The following is a 22,341-nucleotide window of genomic DNA, read 5'->3' as shown; positions in this document are numbered from 1 at the left end:
AATGGACTTCGAAACATACTTTCGCTTTGTAGATCCTTTACATATTAGTAAATATATATCGGAAATTCTATTTGACATAATCGAAAGTTCAAGCTTACTTTTATAAAATTGCTCTAACAGTCTGCAAAAAATAATAAGCTGGATCCAATTCGAAGATTAAGGAACAACACAATCTGCAACATTAACTGAATTAGATAATTTTAGCTTAGCTTATACCATCCATTATACATTAAATGCGCATGCATAAACGTATTATGCACGTGCGTAGAAAGTTTGTAGCTTTGAGGCCCGGATTATAGATCATTTCGGATTATGGGTGTCCGAATAAACGACTTTTGACTGTATAATACATTTTTATTGATGTTTTTTATAAAGTTGTTCTGCAGAGTAAAATTCTGCATGGAATTTTTTGTTTTTTGAGTTTCTTTCATGTTATTTTTTGCTTATTTCACTGTTTGTAAGATATTGAAAAGTTTTGCATGATTTTTTTTCTTTAACGGAAAGTTGGTTAATTTTTTTTATTAGGATAATTAATATTTGTATTAAGGGATATAGATTATTTCATGGTAATTTTTGGTGCTACTTTGGTAGATGGTTGCATGGATTTTGGCAATTTTTCTTTTGGCAAATAATACGACTTATGGTAAACCCATTGCTGGATAAGTTATTTATGGTAACCGATACTTTGTTGTCATTTTATTAAAAAAATAATGCATTTTATTATGCATAAATTCCGTATTTTAAATATTATTTATGGCTTCTAAATATTAAAAATCAATTTAATTTTGCATTTTTATTTGAAATAAAAATTTTATTGTTTATAATATTTTATATAATTTTATGTTGTGAATGATGTAATTAATGATGTCACCTTTATGTTGTGAATGATGTAATCAATGACGTCACCTTTATGTTGTGAATGATGTAATTGGTTTTATTAATATCTATAAATTTAATCTAACGTTTTAAACATTATTTATGGCTGTTAAATATTAAAATACAATTTAATTTTGCATTTGTTTTAAAAATGATTTTATTATGAATGATTATTTAAATAATTTTAATTCTATGCATGATGTAATCAGCTCCCTGATTGGTTACTGAATATTTGTGCATTACCGTGCCATTTTAAAACTTTATTATTCATCTCTTCGAATTCCTCAGATTTCAAATGGAATGGATATGTCCGTTTCGAACATGAATGCTGTTAATGATAATTACCAAGAATTATTGGTATCGGAATATGTTATTTATTGATCATTTCACTGTTTTTAAGATATTGAAAAGATTTGAGTGATTTTTTTAGGAAACAAAGTTCTTAACCTCCTTTATACCATTTGAGTTCTTAAGAATTTGCAAAAGGAAGTTGGTTAATTTATTTATTAGGATAATTAATATTTGTATAAAGGGATATTGCTTATTGCAATTTATTTATTAGGATAATTAATATTTGTATTAAGGGATATTGCTTATTTCATTGTAATTTTGTTATATGTAATAATGCTTTTTTTTTTATGAAGTTTTTCTGCAGAGTAAAATTCTATGCAGTTTTTAAATTTAACGGTGTTTCCTTCAGTCAATTTTCCAGTACATTTAAAAGCTAGACAAAGGCTGGCAGCGAAGCTGCTAGTCTGCCATAATTATTTTGCACATGTGTGAAATATCTGTCACCAAAACGCGCCAAAGCTTGAAGCTGATGCCGAAGTTCGAACAGGTTCGACGGTCACATTACATCTATGGAGCCTTTCCTTCTTTACATAGACTTTCTTTGACTCAGCCGACACATGTGTCGGTGTCGGTGTTACTCTGTATAAACGTGTCTCTGAGTGAATTAGATGCACAGATAGAGTGTGACTTGAAATCAGAGGCCGAAGAGTTTGAAACAGAAATTCTATCTTGTATCGAATACAAAGAGAAAATTCAGTTATGGCAATTCAGAGCAAATAAGATATTGAAAGAATTAAATAAAGTAACAAATTCGGATAATGAAAACTCTCTTAACGAAATTAATTCTAAAATCAAAAGCAATAAATGTACGTGTCTGCCAAAATTAACCATCGCTAAATTCTATGGAGATTACCGTATTTGACGGCATATAAGACGCACTTTTTTTCCTAAATTTGGTCTCAAAAAAGTTACCTGTGTCTTATACGTGAAGGACACAGGTTAACTTTCAATACTGAATGCTATTTTTAGCCCGGATAAAAGTCTAGACACATATAACTTTTTCTACATCTGCCATAATTATTTTGCGCATTCGTACAATATCTGTCACCAAAAAGTGCTAAAGCTCAAAGCTGATGTCGAAGTTCGTACAGGTTCGACGACCATATTACGTCTATGGTGTTTGGTGTATTTAATTATGGCAAAGCACACTAGGGCTATCTGCCTAAGGGGAGGGATGCCTTTCGTGGAGGACTTTTTAAGGGAAACTGGCTCGTATACACGTTACACATGGGGAAAACCACGAAAACACCCATGCAGCCAGCCCGTTCGCGGGATTCGAACCTCGGACCGAACTACCAGTGTTCAGCGACTTTACCGCTCGGCCGCTGGTGGGCCTATTACGTCTATGGACCCTTTCCTTCTTTACACAGACTTTCTTTGACTCAGCTAACATACGTGTCGGTATCGGTGCTACTCTGTATAAATGTGTCGGTATCGGTGCTTAAAACTATTTGTTTAAAAAAAATACCCTGGAAAATATGACTACAGGAAACAAGAGATTAAGCTATACAATTCAGTATAAACTAGAAGTGTTAAGCTACACCAAAGTGCATGGAAACAGAGCAGCAGCAAGGCATTTCGGTACACCACCTATCGAAAAAATGATACGTATATGACGACTGCAGGAAGATCAACTGAAGACTGCTAAAAACAAAAATATAACCTTCGATGCCCAGCTCCATCTTGGCCTGAACTTGAAAATGCTGTAAAAATGTGGGTGATACATAAGAGGAAATCTGGGATAAGTGTTTCAACCAAAATGATAATCAATGAGGCCAAAGGATTTGCAGAAAAACATGGGAATCAAAACTTTTCATGGTCTGAGGGCTGGTGCTACAGGTTCATGAAAAGGCTTATCAATGCGGAATCGGTAATGCTCTTGATGGAACAGAAGACGACACATTATTCGAAGAAGGTGATACTAGCAATGACGGAAACAGTAGTGATGACAGTGAAAAGGATTTTTATGGTTTTCAAAGTGATTAAAGTCTAATTTCATGATAGGCAACGTTTTCCTTTTTTGTTGTTTCTGCTTTATTTTGTATTATGTTTGATTGCTTGCCATTCATTTATTTATTCATTATTGAAATTTACATGTCATGTTCAAAATAGCTTGCCGTTTGTTAATTTTTCTTAATAAAAATATGTTTGGTAATTGCATTTAATGATTGTTTATTTGGCTTTTACGAAACATGAGAACCAAAAGAAACCACATTTTAAGTTATTGTGGTATCGCGCTGTCGCGTGGACTATTGAAACTTTTTTTCCTTGTGTGTGGCCTTCTAAATAAGGGTGCGTCTTATATGTTGTCAAATATGGTAATTTTTCTATGCCTTTTTATAGATAATGCACATCTCCAGAATATTCTGTTACCATAACAAATAATGAAAAATAAACACAAGTTCAGCAAATGTTGCATAGTGCATTTTACAAGCAGCAAGTTCTAACAGTCTGGTTGCATGTACAAAAACACTGCATGCAAGCAAATACTGGTGTTAAACTGAAAAGATTTTTAACCTAAGCCTTAATTGCCTGGCCATTGTTTAAACAAGCATTCATAAGTTGAGGACTACCTGAATTGTGAAAAATTTTTTGTACTGTTCTGTTATTGAGACTGGATTCAGAAATGAAAATGTATGCGTGTGTGTGCATATATGTGCATACGAGCACACACACATACATTCATGCTTACATATTATACATGCATACATGAACACATACATCCATACATTTCTGAATTTGGTCTTCATAAGAGAACAGTACCGAATACTTTCTCAAAAAACTTCAAGAATGCAATAATCGTGTTATACATAATATACGAGGGCTATCCAGAAAGTAGATTACGTTTTGGAATAAAAAAATAAACAAAGTATAGGAAACAAATTTTATTATATACAGATGAAAGCCACACTCAAATACTACTTTTCTACATAGTCACCATACAAATTAAGGCATTTATCGTAGCGATGTACGAGCTTGGAAATTCCTTCGTCGAAAAATTCGGCTGCCTGCGCCTTCAACCACTTCGTTACCTCTTCTTGCCTTCCATCTTGCACAAAACTTGTGGTAACCAAGCTTTTCGCTGATGATTTCGTGCAACAAACTTCGCGAAATTTGTGGAAAACTCAAGGAAAGTTCCGTTATTGTGAAATTTCGATTTTCACGGACTTTAGCGTCGACTTTTTCGAGAAGTTCGGCGGTCACTATGCTGGGTCTCCCACTTCGATCTTCGTCGTGAACATTGGTTCGGCCATTTTGAAATCTTATGACCCACTGACGCACTCCACCTTCAGTGATAATGTTGTCCCCATACACTTCACGAAGCTGCCGATAGATTTCTATCGGTTTACAGTTTTTTGCAGTCAGAAACCTTATTACTGAGCGCACCTCGCAGCTCGCGGGATTTTCAATTAACGCAGACATTTCAAACCGTCACAGTATCTGAACGGAGCACAGCACGAACCTCTCACTAGCACGGCTAGATGCAGACTGAGCTGCGCAACGCTCTGACCCCAAGATGGCCGCGCTAGCCCCGCCCCTAGCGGACACAGACGGAAACGTAATCTACTTCCTGGATGGCCCTCGTACAAACCAGTAACATATAAAAATTTAGCAGTCTACTCACTGACATTCTTTTATTATTATTTACTAGAAATACACTGCTGGCCACCATAAATGCAACACCCTGAAGGAAGCATGCACATAACATGAAATTTACAACATGCATTAGCGGAGGTGATATATGAAAATTATTAGAATTTCAGCGCAGATGTACATCACACGCACCTATGGCGCCACTCCAAAGCTCTATTTAAGGCTTGGAGTTTTTGACGATTTCAAGTTCGGCAATTAAGTTTTTCTTGTTTTGTTTTGTTTTTTTTTCAAAAAAACAATCAATTATGCCTCACAGTAAATAGCAATCATCGTTTGAACAAGTATCTGAGTTCGACAGAGGAAGGATAGTAGCCTACCGAGAGTGTGGATTATCTTTCAGGGAAATCGGTAGTCATGATGGATGAAACCAAACAACTGTAATGCGGATATGTGACCACTGGATGCAGGAGGGTAAGACGGAAAGACGTGTTCGATCGCATCCACCTCAGTGCACCACTTCATGTGATGACAGGAACATTGTGCGCATGGCAGTGACGGATCGCTCAGTCACATCATGAACCATAGCACAGCACACTCAGTCTGTAACGCATCATCCAGTGTCTGCGTGTACCATTCAATGGCATTTACAGCAAAGCGCTCTGTCCGCAAGATGTCCATTTCTTCATCTACCCTTGATGCAGAACCACAGACGTCTCTGCCACCAATGGTGCAATGAAAGAAGGATATGGATGGCAGAATGGAATGAAATTGTCTTTAATGAGGAGTTCCACTTCTGTCTGCAACACCACGATCGTCAGATTCAAGTCAGGAGACACCGTGGAGAGAGGATGCTGAACAGCTGCGTTATGCACCGCCACACCGGTCCTGCACCGAGTATTATGGTATGGGGTGGTATTGGATCACTCTTGCACTCCTTTTATACACATTGCCGATTTATACACAGCCAGCGAATTGCCGATTTATACACTCCTTTTATACACAGCCAGCGCTACGTCTCCGAGGTTGGAGCCAGTTGTCCTTCCTTACCTTCAGGGCTTGCCCTAGCCATATTTCAACAGGATAATGCGCGACCGCACGTGGCACGCATTGTCCAAGGTTCTTCATTAATCGCCAGATTGAATTGCTTCCCTGGCCGGCTCGCTCTCCAGATCTTTGACTGATAGAAAACATGTGATTCATGATTGACCCAGATTATATCCCAAGCTGCCACACCAGATCAACTTTGGTAACGTGTGGAAGCTGCTTGGTCTGCTGTACCCCAAGAACACATCCAAAGCCTCTTTGAATCAATGCCGAGGCATGTGGCAGCGGTGATCTTCAACAATGGCACCTACTCTGGCTACTGATTCTGGAAGGAACCACATTTCACAGAAGTCTATAAATTTAATCATTTGATACTTGGTCAACATGTTATTTACTAAATAAATTTTGTTGTGATATCTCGTCTTTCTTGGTGTTGCAATTTGAGTGGCCAGCAGTGTATTACGAACCCTCCTTTTCTACTTCCGACTGCGAAGTAAAAAAAAAAAAGTATTATACTAAATGTGAAAATTTTCAGGTATCATATTTCAACAAAAAAAATCCATTTTGACAGCTATCGATCGAATGCAAATTAATGCTGTTTTTGCATGACAGCTGAACGTAAAGACAGAATAAAGGACTCTTTTTCCCAAAAAAATTATAAAACTGATTTAAAATGAATTCTAAAGATAATTTTTTGTGGCGTCTGTGCGTATGTATGCATCTTTCATAACTCAAAAATGAGTATCCTCAGGACGTTGAAATTTTGTATATAGCGCTGCTATAACATGAAATAATCCATTCTGGAATTTTTTCGAGGAAATAAGTATTTAAGATTTACTTCGTAATTTTTAATATAGATATTTTATGTATTTTTGCCTTGCCGCGAAGTGAAAACTGAATTAATTGCATGAGAAATACTGAATCGCCTGTAAAAAAACTTTTTTTTTGTTCAATTTCGTTTATACATCGCTTTAGATATATTATAGTATTTGAATAGAACATGTGTCAATGATTAAATACTTCTTCAAATGATATAAATTTTGTGCATTCTGAGTTATAAAATGAATTAAATGTAACACTGTTAAGTGAGCCTAGTGCCAGAGTGTTGCTATGGTAAACAAATATAGTGAATTTTAAAGAGTGCATTTATTCTATTATGGTTTATGCACTAATGACAAAATAAATTTAATTCACTCCAATAAGCACTTAACAACGATAAGCAATCCAATAAGCAATCCGGCACTTAAACAACTTTAAAATTGTTGATAATTCTAAAAATATTGCATACAGATTTACTAAAGGCATAAATTCCTTAACTGGAAGATAAAAACAACATAATTCAATCATTTTTAAAGCAAAAAATGTACAATTTACAAACATATAAGAGTAAAGAAACTGAGATCACTGAGCCGGGTAACAGAGTGGATATATATATAAATATATTTATATACGTTTGGTGCAGCCGATTGCAACCAAAATATGAGGTGCACATCTACATGTTATAGCAGTCCTATATACAAAATTTCAACGTTTTGAGGCTACTCGTTTTTGAGTTATGCGAAATACGTACGTACGTATGTATATACGTTCGTACAGACGCCACGAAAAATTCTCTTCAGAATTAATTTTAAAGCAGTTTTATAATTTTTTTGGAGGAAATGAGTCTTTTATTCTGTCTTTATGTACAGATATCATGCAAAAACATCATTAAATTGCATTCGATAGCGGTCAAAATGGATATTTTCATTGAAATATGCTGCCTGAAACTTTTTGCGATTACAATACTTCCTTTTTACTTCATACAAGGAAGTAAAAAGGGAGAACCTTACTTTTTATGATACTCATTCATAAAATACAAAGTAGTTATTTACTTTTAAAAAATAGCTCAACAATAAAGTTTAGCTTTTGAAAGTTATATATATAAAGAGGAAGTCGAGGAGGAAGTTCAGGAAATACACAATATTTTTCCACGAAGGAAGTAGACAATATAGTTAAAATGTTTACCAAATTCAAGAAAAGTCTTTCATCAAGAAAATTATAAATTTGCTACACACTTTCAAAAACAATATTTTACGGAAAATTTTCAACTCTGTTAAGAACAATTACACTGTTTACTAGATAGTGAAAGATCTAGTATTCGACTTTTGCAATTATAAATTAAGAAAAAGTTTTTTTCCACAGAAAGATTTTTTTTTTACTATTCATTTCAAACACCCATACCATGATAGAATCAAAATAAATCAGATTTTTAGCAAGTCTCGACATCTTTTGTCAGATAAGTCACCACGGAACTACTCTTATATGTGCCGTCAAGTCGCCACACGATGCCATATTACTATATAAATTTTTGTCTACATTTCGAACTTTAAGCCTAAAATGCCTCCAAAAACCACGTTTTGAACACACAATTTAATCTAAAAATCAAAAAAAAAAAAAAAAATTTAGACAGCAAAAACGTAAAGTTTCTAACCAAAACTATTTGACAAGAATCCATGTACACAGCGATATCTTTTAAATTAAAAAAACATCTACAAATTGCACAATGTAGGCAGCAAAAGAATCTACGAACTACACACACCTTGCTTTAATAAATTAACATAACAACAATAAATTTCAAAGAATATCATGTACACTGCATTCTGTTTAAACTTAAAAAAACATCTATGAATTGCACAATCTAGGCAGTGTGCACAAATCAACAAAATAAACTAAAATAAATAAATTACAAACAATTCAAATACCAACAGAAATTCATAGTAAAAAAAATGAACATAACATTCTACAAAATAAAAACAATAAAATAAAATGCACTTACCATTATACATACGTGAATAAAATTTAGCCAGTCACACAACATCTGTCAAAAAAAAAGCCACAATTTTGCTATATCACGTCTTTCTGTGATTCAAAATTTCGAAAGTAATGATAAAAACTTTTTCCAAAGTTTACTACACAAAACACAATCCAAATCTTAAACTCTGCTGACAGCCACATACTTTAGCAGCAATCCTTTGACTGCATACCCACACAAGTCTATCAGAAACACCATTCTTCGTCCGACTTCTCATATCAGCTCCACATTTTGGACACGCCAAACTCCATTTTAAAAGTCATGCCTCCCACAGAAATTCCAAAAATGCACTTCTATCCACATAAACACACCCGTGAACAACTTGTTAACAACTCCAACATGGTACCTTTTAATACTAAATTTACTTCTACACAATCTAAAATACGCGACTGAAATCTTGCCACCATTTCTCTGAGTTTCAACATCAAAAGGGTTGCCATACAAACAGCATCGTCCACCAAACCATCCCACAGCACGGAATCACGCCAAAAACCAGCGCAGAACGCATATCGCCACATATGGTGATCTTACGGTGCATATAAGAGTAGAGCGGTCACTACTTGTTACAAATACATTAAAATACTCGGATATATGATTACCAACCACCACGAAATTTTAGCTCACAACAGCTGAGAGTGCAAACTACCAGAATACAAGTTTATGGATCCTTTTCACCAACACATCATCACAGAAGATTTAAAAATTAAACAGGATCAAGAATTAAGAGACCAGATGCAGCTTGGAATTGAATTTCATCCTACTTTCCAAATCAGCAAAAAATTTTGCATACAGCAATTTAGTAATGATTTAAATACCTTCACTGTATTTGCTAGTTTCCATACTTACTTATCAACAACTACTTTTCTGGAATGGAAAGAAGCTTTATTAAAAGATTTTGTCCAAAGGATCAACAACTGGCCCAGCTTTAAACAAATTCACAATAAAACGGCTCTAGAGAAGTTAAAATTCAACAACTGCAAGATCAATTCATCATCACTAAAATTGACAAAGCTAGCAATAACTTCAGTTTTATCTGTAAAAAATTCTACTATGATTTGATTATGAATGAACTCCACAGTACCAACACTTATCAACTTATTAATACCAATGAAAAAATTCTTCTAAAAAAGTTTAGGACTCTGCACAGTAGACTTAAAATTTGTCCCAACAACTATTTTAATAGATTTGAGAATCTCTATGCACTGCCTAAAATTAATAAAACTCCAGTAAATCAGATTCTTTGCAAATGATACAATTTTTTTTTTTTTTAAAGAAATTGACTATCTTTCTGCTAAAAAACTTAAACAAGTACTTGAAATTATTAGTAATTTCAGTTTTCAAGACCACCACTTCAACTGGATTATTAATAATAATGAAACTATTATAGAAGTCTTACAGATTCTTAATACTGATAATATTAACTGTTACAATTTTGAAAATCTTTACACCACTTTGCCTTTAGAGGAAATTTACGAGGGCCTTCTTACACTTCCTGATCTGTTTCCACAAGTTCTTACAATAGTCTCAAGAAAAGAATGGAAACTTTTCCTAAAAAGTGTCTTATTTAACAATTATCTCCTATTTAATAGAAAAAAAAAAAAAAAAAGAGCAAGTATGAGGTATGCCTACAGGGACCAGTAGTTTTACTGCAGTCTGTACGTTATTCCTGTTCACACAAGAATATAAATTTCAATTATCATTGGATTTAGAACAGCGTAAATATTTTTAACACATTTACAGGCATATAGATGACATTATTGCTATTAATAACTTTAATAAAATCAAGCATGCCAAAAGTTATCCTACTTGCCTTAAAGATAACAATACTAGCCCCACAGCAAAAAAATATCATCTACCTTGATCTTCAGATATTAGATCACAAAAATTTAAAAATTTATAATAAGCATAGAGAATTAAAGTTTCACACTCTTAAACTGACCAATAGGACTTCTAACATCTCAAAATGAGTCATTATTAATACAATAAGTACCCAACTACTCAGAATAAAAAGAATTTGCAATAACACTGACTTTTTTCAAGCAGAAATACAATACTTTATTCATATCTTCCCAGAAAATCAAATTTCCAATTTAGTAATTTCACATTCCCTAAAAAAAAGCTGACATTTACCTGAAGTTTTAAATTACTTGTTTTAAGCGACATGAAATTTTTTTCCCAAATATGAAAAGAAGGTAACTAGTGGATGACTTACACAAGTGATTTAATGTAAATATGTAATTTAATTTCTCTATTCTGAGTTTGGCTTTCAAGATCAGAATAATATTTTCTAAGCATTCTAATGATTTACTGGCCATCTTTACTGTTTATTAAAAAAGGGGCCTTTTTCATTTCTTTAAGATGTTTTTATAGCTCAACTGTATGAAGAACGATGACTTTCACTAACAAACCTTTTTTCTATTTCATCAAAGTTTTAGCCAGATTAAGCAAGAACTTCAACATTTAGCCATTTTGTATAGTTCTCTTTTAGAACAAAACTGCTTAAAATGACAGCATAATCTGACTGGTTACTTCTTACTATGACCTCCCACTAAGACCCCTTATTACCGGAAGCCTCCACTGGTATAGCAACACAATTACGAAGACTTGTTTCAGATTTGAACACCCTGCTATTCTTTAATGTTGACTGTTTACAACTTCTGGTAGCCCTTCTGTTAGGTCAATCCAAATTTTGGCAATCTTTACACGTCCGGATTTTTCACAGCTTAACCTTTGAGGGACGTATTAAAAGTTTTTCGGCCTTTAATGAAATTAACTGATAACTAGTACTTTTGAGCTTCCAAAATGTGAAATGTATCAGAAAAAAAAAAAGAAAAAAATGTTGCACACCTTGGAAGGGAGGTGAGTGGTGGTTTAGCCAACCCACTGCCCACGTACAGCATGAAATCTGCAAATCTTTTTAGCACTGATTTTTACAGCAAAATAATATAGATAAGTATAATTAGTTTTGATTTTTTGTCAAATCTTAATAAAAATATAATTTCTGAAAATTAACTCCATAATTTAAAATTATAGTACAAAGAATACTATTTATTCTGATCTTGTTTCAGGAGGAAATTTCATATAATGTCATTCTAAATGTTTAAGTATACTAAATAAATGCTAAAAATGTAAAATTTATAGAATTCTACCTTCATATTTTCAGTAAAGTTATCTGAAGTATATGTTATTACTCACATATTCACATACTTTAGAAATTATGAAACTTTTGAAAGCATATGATGTCTTTCTGACAATTACATAATGGTAAAGTAAAAAGATACAGCTATCTTTAGAAAAAGAGGGTAAAAAAATAAAAAGTTCCTACTCCATATTTTATTTATTTTTCTTTTCTGAAAGAAAACATCAATACCTTCTACCCAAACTTATAACATACTCCCTCACTTTCTTAACAAATAAATCACATTATACCCAAGAAATCAGAAATTACACAGGAAGATTTTAGCTCTAAAATCATATTACAGATCACATTACACTCTAGCAATCAGAAAATATATAGAAATGTTTTAGCTTTAAGATCACACTACACTTTAGCAAACAGAAAATATGTAGGAGCATTTTAGCTCCAAGGGGGTGTTTTAGCTCTAAGAGGGCAGTGGTTTCAGTAGAAAACCACTTGTTGAATTATAAAAAAAAAGCACAATTTATTACTGAATTCTCTCGATATTAGCATTTTTACAAATAAAAGAGTATGTAAATAAAATATTTATGTTATACTTGGGTAACTAGACGCATTTTTTATGGACTTTGTGAGAAAAACTGGAATTTTTTATCTTCGACTGTTCTTAGTTTAACCACGTATAAATAGCTTAGGCAACTGAAACATTTCGGGAAAAGAGACAAATTTGACTGTTAATTAGTTCAGGTTCTTAAGAATTTTGCATTCGATTAAAACGTTTGAAGTCTCAGTGAATTTGTTGTGACAAAACATGTTTTAGCTGGTCTAGTTAATCAACTTGGTTTGAAGCTTCAAAACACATTTTCCTTGACAAGTTCTGTTTGAAGCTTTGAGCAAAGGAGATTAAGAGAAGTTTTTGTTCTCATTTTTCCAGTTGTTGTTAAAAAAAAAAAAAAAGGTCATAAATTGTATTATTCTCAAATATATTTTTTTTTTTTACATGTTTCTGGAAAAAAGATAGGATTTTAATAAGGATTTTAACGGCTTTCTATAGGTTTTAAATTCCTTAACTATTGAAAATTATTTTATAAAAATTCAGCAGCTCAAGGCACAAATTTTTGACTTACTAGTTCTTTTGTAATTAAAAAAAAAAAAAAAAAGCACTTTTGAGTACTTTATAATTTTTTTGAAATATACATGCATATGAAATTTATTTTCTTATTTTATATCCAGAAAATTATATGGTCCATATTATTATTGTAGGGCAGTGTAGAATTTAATATAGCTTTAATTTTTGCATTTTTGTTTTTCATTTCATTTAACTAGTTTGAAGATTTTTATGGCTATAAGTTATAAATACAGTCAAAAGTCGTTAATTCAGACACCCATAATCCAGACCTCAAAGCTACAAACTTTCTGCGCATGTATCGCGTTGACCCATGCGCATAGGCGTTTACGCGTGCGCGTAAGACCTCTATGGCTGCGAATATGCGTGTGCGCATGCGCATAATACGTTTACGCATGCGCGTTTAATGTATAATGAATGGTATAAGCTAAGCTGAAATTATCTCAGTTAATATTGCAGATTGCGTTGTTCCTTAATCTTCGAATTGGATCCGGCTTATTATTTTTTGCAGACTGTTAGAGCAATTTTATAAAAGTAAGCTTGAACTTCTGATTATGTCAAATAAAATTTCAGATATATATTTACTAATATGTAAAGGATCTACAAAGCGAAAGTATGTTTCGTAGTCCATTAAACAGAAAGTGAAATTGCTGTAAAAAATGGATAAAGGCATATCCTTTGATTATCTAATCATTCCGAAATATGTTTATCAATTTCACGCCGCTCTGCGGGGAGAGGGAAATGACGCAGCACGCAATGAATTAGAAGTTGATCTGTTTAACCACTTAGTTTAACCACTTTAATAGCTTAGGCAACTGAAATATGTCGGGAAAAGAGACAAATTTAATAAGACTGCTAATTAGTTCAGGGCAGATGTTTTTATTTTATTTGGCTTATAATTCCTTACTAAATGTAGTATTTCATCTTGATGTACTCCGTCTTTGATATAAATCAAGTTCCTCGTCATTATAATTTGATTCCGATAGTGAAGAAAGTAATGCAGAGGTTATTGAAAACGAAAAAATTTTGATTGACAAATTAGTTGGTATTCTCGACTCAGCAATTATAGGACTTGAACAGCGGAACTCTGTAACTAAACAAGAAATTATGTCTGTTTAATAGAATTAAAGAGAAAGTATTATCACATGAAACAAAGCACCTTAAACAACTTAAATTGAAAGAAATGTTTAAAGTAAACAAATAAATATTAAGCTTTTTCTTTTTGTAAATTTTGATACCCTTTAGATCATAATTGTTCTTTATTTCATAAATTACGGTTTCATATTTTTAATTTTATAATTTCTGCATGCCATCTAACCACATTTAAACTGATGATCTATAATCCGGAATCGCCGAAGTCCCGACGAGTCCGGATTAACGACTTTTGACTGTATACACTTTGATAACTATACAATACTAGAAGTCAGTTACCTTTATTAAGCAATGGAGACATCTATGTGTAATTGTATTTAATCATCCCACAGCCATCAGCAAGTTGTAGCGCTGATCTGCATTGTAGAGGATTAGCCCTTTTTTATCAAAGTTTATTTTGTTATTTACTATCGTTAAATTTTTTTCTGACACCAGTCGTTACATTATTTTCTTCCTTTGGTACGCTCATTACGGGGTTCGTGCAAATTTGGAATGAATAATGATGACACTACTTCATGAAATATCGAAACAAATTTTATTTAGCCAATATCAATCAGGACAGCTCTAAAACACTTTTACAGTTGTCGAAGATCTACTATAAACACGTTGACACAATCAGCGACACAGCCTATCAGGCCTTCACACTATCAGGCTATAACGTTAGAGACAGCTTCACTGCAAAGCACCAGAGTACAGCTGCCAACTCTGCTTGGTAGTTCTCGGAACTCCATGTACTCTTGAGACTCTCCCCGCTACAGCTCGTGATGCAATTGACGATACACAAGAGTACAGCTCTCGATTCAGCACACTCTAAGACAAAACTCGATGATGCACTAACTCACGATACACTAAAAGACTCGATGCACTCGACAAACAACTTCACGCGAGACTTCACTACACTCGCTCAATGACTGACTACCAGCTTGCTAGATGAGGCACACTAACTAACTCTCCTCGTATCAGAAGGGTTTATATAGCTTTTGCCTTGTGTTCAAGCACATTCTGGGCTAAACTGGTATGAATTCGTTCCAGAAGGTTCTCCATCTGTCCATGGCATATCGCAATTTTTGGCCAAATGGACAATTTCTCCCCAAATGTGGCAACCCTGCCTTCCCTTGCCATTTTATGGCAACCCTAAACCTGCTTTGCAGGAAAGCTATCTTACCGCGCCTGTACATTTCATAACACTGCCCCCTCCCAAGTACTGCACGTCCCAGGCAGTACAACCCTTGGTCAGAAGCCAAATTTAGTACACATAAAACATAATAAAACAAATAACTTAACTAAAGAAATAAATATTTACACTATATACAAGTTACATACACAAATTAAACACATAATTTTAAATAATACAAATTAAATTTCTGAATGAATTTCAGTCTCAGTCTTTTCATTATTTATAACCGGGTCAAACACTTTTCCACTGCAGTTCTCACATGCATTTCTGTTTTTCATGTCACAGTCTGAAAATTCAGTCCTTTCAGACTTTTCATCGATTGGAAGATCTAAAACTGTTCGTTCACCACTCTGTGGTTTATTCATATCCTGTATACAATTCACCTCGATATTTTTAGCAGATGGTACATGCTTATTTTCCTTCATTTCCTGGAAACCAGCTCGAAATTCTACAGAGTCATGAATGGAACCCAATTCTTCACAAACACAAGTATCCAGGTTTAGAATCAAGTCCTTGTCTGCACAATCAGCAATATGAGACACAAACATAGTTTGTGAAGTGGGTGAATTTTCTTGCAATACTGGAGAACACTGCTTCAGCTGTACATCAGCTTCTTCAATCTCAGCATCACATGAACTTTCAGACAGTTTCAACACTTGCTGACTGCGTTTTCATAATTTCACTATCAGTTTCGAAGAACTTAACAGTTGCATTTTCACTTTCTTCCACTTTCACTTAAGACACATGAGAATCAAAAACTTCTTTCCCATCTTTCATATCTTCATCTTTTCGATCTCTGTCTTTAATCTCATTAGATATTTCATCCTTCATTTCTGGATCTTTCTCAGACAGTTCATTAGCTACTTCCTCATTTCTTCATCCTTTGATTCTTCAGAGGCCTCATTTCTCATTTCCACATCGTCTTTTATGGCTCCAGTTTCTTCTGTAAGCTCCACTTTCACCTTTCAGTTGCTCTTGCACCTTTTCTTGGCTGACATTATTTCTTCTTGCCGGCTTTCTTATCTTCCAGTCCCGCTTTCATCTCTTTTAGTGCGGCTTTGATCTCAGCTGTCATCTCTTTATATCCAGATTTTATCTCAGCATATGCGGCTTTCAAATCTTTCAGTTCAGCTTTCATCTCTTCCTGTCCGGCCTTGATCTTGGCTAAGAAGTTCATCATAGTCTTCGTTTCCTCTGTCATAGCTTTCCTCTGCAGGCGGGTCACTGGCATTCACTCACAAATCCCACTTCTGACACCAATTGTTACGTTTTTTTCTGACACCAGTCGTTATGTTATTTTCTTCCTTTGGTACGTTCCTCACAGGGTTCGTGCGGATTTGGAGTGAATAATGACGACACTACTTGATGAAATATCGAAACACACTTTATTTAGACAATATTAATCAGAACAGCTCCAAAACACTTTTACAGTCATCGAATCTACAATAAACACGCTGGAACAATCAGCCACACAGCCTTCAGGGTATCAGGCAATGACGGTGGAGACAGCTTCACTGCAAAGCAGCAGAGTACAGCTTCCGACTCTGCTTGGTCGTTCTCGGAACTCCACATACTCTCAAGACTCCCCATGCTACAACTTGTGATGCACTTGATGACACACAGAGTACAGCTCCTGACTCTTCAGTTTAGTTGTTCCCGAAGCTTAACACACTCTCTCGACAATGCACTAACCGCAATACACTAAGACTCTTTGTTGCACTCGACGACCAACTCGGTGCTAGACTTCGAGACGCTCGTTTAATGACTGACTATCAGCTCGCTAGACGAGGCACACACTAACTGACTGCAGACCAGCAGGGTTTATATAGCTTTCAGCTTGTGTTCGAGAACATTCTGGACTAAACGGTAAAAATTCATTCCAGAAGGTTCTCCATCCGTCCATGGCATATTGCCAATTATGTCGGGAAATGGGCGATTTCTCGCCAAATGTGACAATCCTAAACCTGATTTGCAAGGAAACTATCTCACCATGCCTGTACATTTCGTAACACTATGTATTAAGTTTTAAATTCCATTTTACATTGCTTTACTATTAAGAAAGTATAGGTTATTTTATAAATAATAAATTTACATTTTGTGAATCTGTAAAAGAAAACTTTGTTTTATATTGGCAACATCAATTTTTATGAAAGATAAGATATTTTTATGATTTTTATGAAAGCTAAGGACTGCAAAATATTATGATTATGATATTCAAGCAAAGATTTTACAGAACTGTGAACTTTTTCAGTATTTTTTGAAAAAAATTAAGACATTCCTTCGGTGATTTTACAGAAAAATGAAGCTGCAAACTTTCAATTTGCATTTATTGTTAAAAATAATATCTACAAGATTTTTTACTTAAAAAAATTATTTATATCAAATTCTACGATATTTCCCTTGTTTCGCTGCTGCTGTAATACTTTTTTCTAAAAAGGCTTTTCTGTCACCAAGCCTTTTCTCTTTGAAGGGGAGAAATGTGCAAGATAAAAAATATGTAAATCAAAATTATAATTTTAACTAAGTGATAACTCTTTAATTCTCCCTCCTATTCTAAAAATCGTAGTAACTTCTCTGTATTGTGTCATTTCTAGATCATTCCTTTTTGCATGGCCTGTGCAGTGCTGATGATGTAATAGCTGGAAACTTAAGCTTTTTAAGTCAAACCAAAACTTTTCTTTTCGTGTGCTTCCATCTTGCATAACTACGCACTTCAGCTTCTCTCTCTACTCTGCGTGGACGTAATTTCGCTGTGCTGCTTCCCATTGCAATATTATAAAAAATGTAACTGTTCTTGAATAGGCACGGCTAGAGTGCCAAGCTAACTGTGGCCACAAAAGTCAGTTGCAAATAAAAATGGAATTAAAATTGCCTCGACTGCCAAGTTTCTTAGCTATTACGAACTTAACATATTAGCATACTATACAATCAGAATTCTTCCACTTCAATATGGATCTCTCCTATCTGGTATTATGCATCAAAAGTATTGTGGCTATTTTCTTTGCTATTATTACATACATATATATATATACAGGGTTCATACACATTTCTGCACATGGAAGTTAAGTACTCTTAAGGACTTTTAACGACAATCAATGAAAAAAATTAAAGATCTATGAGCAAATGGGAACAGAATAAATTCAATTAAAAATATTATTCCATGCCTGAATTTCACTTTTGTAATACCACCCTAAAATAAAATAAATCCCTAATTAGTATGCATTATTACTAAATATGAATTAATTAATGTAATTATTAATAAGTTTGAGAATAAAATAAACTATGCAATATATCAAGTAGCATTAAATATTTTAAATTATAATAGTTGGACATATTTGAAAGAAGATAAGTGGCATTTACATTTTACTAACAGTTAGCTTTATGCTGATTTTTTTTAATGTCATATTTTTTATCACATATTTGGTCAATCTAGAGGTTTCGTAAATAGCAGGTAGATTTTATGTCAAACAGCAGTTTACAATGAGAAGTAAGATCATAATCAGCATGATTCATAACAAAAGACAATGTTGTCACCGCTGCTGCTTGTCTAGAGAGAGACCTGCTGATTAGAACAAACCTGAAATGACTGATGTAGGCACAGTTGGCAAGTGTTGAAAGTTAGTCAGGCTCTATTTGATACAGTTAGTGTCGTAGCTTCGTGTAGAATTAAATGGGTTGTAATCCAGTTCTTTAAGTCTCACAAGATGCAAAGATAAGTTTTACTTGAATTTTTACATTTTTGTGTTTTATCTTGTGACCACAGTGAGTATTTATGAAAGGCAATAATTCGCTTTAATATGTAGAAGTAATTTTTAAGGGTAGACAGCTAGTTATAAATAATTAAATTAGGTGGTTTGATAACCTTAGTTATTATGAATTTACATGGCCACTATTAAATTTTAAGGCCCTATTAAAATCTAATAAAATTTCACAGTTTAAAATACATGTAATTTATGACATTGATTCTTAAACGATATTAGGATAATTACACATTTAAAAGCTACAAAACATTTATGTTCTGTCGTAACAACATTCAACAAAATATTTATCAGTCATTTTAATTTGAAACCTTCCCAAACATTTTGGCTAGTTTATATTGATTTCCTTCTCTTTAAGCATCTTTTCTAACAATTACAGATTTGTCTCAATATGCAAACCAATGCTTATGCTAGTTTTTGCAAGCTTTATCTCCTGACTTGTCAACCTCTCCTCAATGTACCTATGAGGTTTTACTTGATCTGGTAAAAGTTAAATAGTCCAAAATCCCTGACAGACGTGACACGTATTATTGCTATATCTGAAAATAACTACAATATCAGACAAAGGTTTAAATAAGCCTCTTATTTAAAAAGAATTTAGAACATAAAGGCATGCTCTGATGCTAACAAAATCAATTACAGCTTACGGCGACATAATTAAACAAGAACAGTCAAATTTAAACTGAAAATGTGGACTAGTGGTCAAAGATTATACAATTTAATTTAAATTTAATCTCGCTCAGTAACTTTACCATATGAGGAAATAGTAATGGGAAATTATAGTAAAGGCTGAAATCATAAACAATTGGGTAATTTACATAATAATAATTGCACATATTTTCGAAGAATAATTTTCTTTATGTATTCAGTTTCTTTCTTCAACAAGTTTTCTTTTCATTTTAGAATTTTTGGAATTAATTAAGGATTTATCTTATTCTAAAAAACACTAAATACATTTAGAATGTAGAAAAAGAGGCTAATTTTATTTCTTTAATAATATGAACATTCAGAAAAATTATGAAACATATATGGTAAAGGACTGTTATAGAGCTGATGTGGCAGAACTTTTAGAATTTAGTAACACACCGAACAACAAAATCTAGAAATGGCAAAATTTTTTTAATTTAGAGCAGGCATTGGAAGCAGAATTTAGAAAGGTACTAGGCAGCAGAATTTAAGATTCACAGAGATTGCACCAGGTGAGAAAATGTCTAGCGCCAGCTATGTGTATGATGCATTAAGATATATTAGATGAATCTTTTAAATTGTAAGTTTTTAATTTCTTTATTAATAAAAAAATCCCTTTTTATAATGCCTGCCAATGTGATCTGATTAGAAGCATTTTTGATATTTTCCATGTTTGTGTCTAGTGAAAAGTAGAGAAAATAAAGGGAAGATAAACAAGTTAAGAAAAAGATTCTGGTATCAAAGTAAAACTCTAATATCATGTTTTCATTGTTCATCCAGACATCCTCCAAAATGTAAGTAATTCATTGCAAACTTTCTGTAAAATACCATGGAGACATTTTTCATTTTGTCACATATTTCTCGAATCTTCTAGAGTCGTGGGTCTATAAATCTTGCCTTCAAATCCTTCTAAACTTTCCAAGCTGTAATGTCTAAAATCCTAAAGAAAAATTATCCCTACCAATTCCGTAACAGCAAAAAGAAATATTTTGGGAAAAAGTGTAAAATTAACTTTATAGAGAAAACTGATGCATATTCTGAGGCAATTACATGGAGAAAACTCTTACTATGAAAAAAATTAAAAAGAAGACCTTTTTAATTAATTACACAGCTAATTTTGCTTTTGCTAAGAGCTGTTTCGTAAATTATGCTTTACAGCATTATACCTTGTTTATTTTTCAGATTCAAAAGAGTGTGCAATAAGTTGCTAAAATGAAACTTTATAATATGACAGCTAAAATAAAAAATGTTATTTTTTAATATAATTTCAATATACTACTATTATTTTAATGAAATTCATGAATGTTACGATGTTTTAAAAAAAAAAATCACTGAAAAATTCTCAGATCTCGGAATTAAAAATTTTCTATAGAAACTGACCTTAAAATTGCCAAAATGTTGATAAGTGGCCAAATTTAGAACCGTTTAATAAAAGAATTCACATCACCAAAAGCAAAAAGTTGTTTAAAAGCTCTTTATTAGAAAAAATGAATTTCAAAATGTGTATGTTTCACTTCTTGCTTAGAAACTTGAGTATCCCATCATTTATATTAGAAAAAGAAACAAATTATAACCCATGAACCCAATCAAAAGATAACCATATATGTCAGTGAATTGCCACAAATATTCCACCAAAATGGCAGTCATAAAAACAGACGGAAATTTCGGATGATTAAAATTAAGGACCTGCTGCTGATTTTGACCAAAATTACGGACTTTTAAGGACTCTTAAAGACCGTATGAATCCTGTATATATGTACATAACTGAATACAGTCAAAAGTCGTTAATCCGGACTCGTCGGGACTTCGGCAATTCCGGATTATATATCAGTTTAAATTTGGTAAAATGACATGCAGAAATTACAAAATTAAAAATATGAAACCGTAATTTATGAAATAAAGAACAATTATGATCTAAATTCAATCAAAATCAAGGTAAATCAGGGTATCAAAATTTACAAAAAGACAAAGCTTAATATTTATTTGTTTACTTTATTAAACATTTCTTTCAATGTAAGTTGTTTAAGTTGCTTTGTTTCATGTGATAATACTTTCTCTTTAATTCTATTAAAGAGACATAATTTCTTGTTTAGTTACAAAGTTCCGTTGTTCAAATCCTATAATCGAGAATACCAACTAATTTGTCAATCGAAATTTGTTCGTTTCCAATAACCTCTGTCACTTTCTTCACTATCGGAAGCGAATTATAATGACGAGGAACTTGTTTTAAATCATATCAAAGACGGAGTACATCGAGATGAAATATTACATTTAGTAAGGAATTATATATAAGCCAAATAAAATAAAAACATCTGCCCTGAAGATAAGGATAGTGCTGACAGATCAACTTCCAATTCACTGCGCGCAGCGGTGTTCCCCCCGCCAAGCAGCGTGAAATTGATAAACAGATTTGGGATTTTGAAACATACTTTCGCTTTAGATCCTTTACATATTAGCAAATATATATCGGAAATTCTATTTGATATAATCGAAAGTTCAAGCTTACTTTTATAAAATTGCTCTAACAGTTTGCAAAAACTAATAAGCCGGATCCAATTCGAATATTAAGGAACAACGCAATCTGCAACA

The 22,341-nt window shown here is 33.2% G+C and overlaps 1 protein-coding gene across 7 annotated transcripts in view; it reads right to left on the bottom strand.

The window, feature by feature from the left end:
- Positions 1 to 22,341, bottom strand: part of RhoGAP71E (Rho GTPase activating protein at 71E) — a 164,546-nt gene that overhangs the window by 93,125 nt on the left and 49,080 nt on the right. The window lies entirely within an intron of this gene.

This window comes from Stegodyphus dumicola, chromosome 7 (assembly GCF_044657685.1).
Source record: "Stegodyphus dumicola isolate Sdum_Otavi_A_Nest chromosome 7, ASM4465768v1".
Classification (NCBI taxonomy): domain Eukaryota; kingdom Metazoa; phylum Arthropoda; class Arachnida; order Araneae; family Eresidae; genus Stegodyphus; species Stegodyphus dumicola.
The sequence above is the reverse complement of the archived record's forward strand: the minus strand, read 5'-3'. Positions and strand labels throughout refer to the sequence as shown.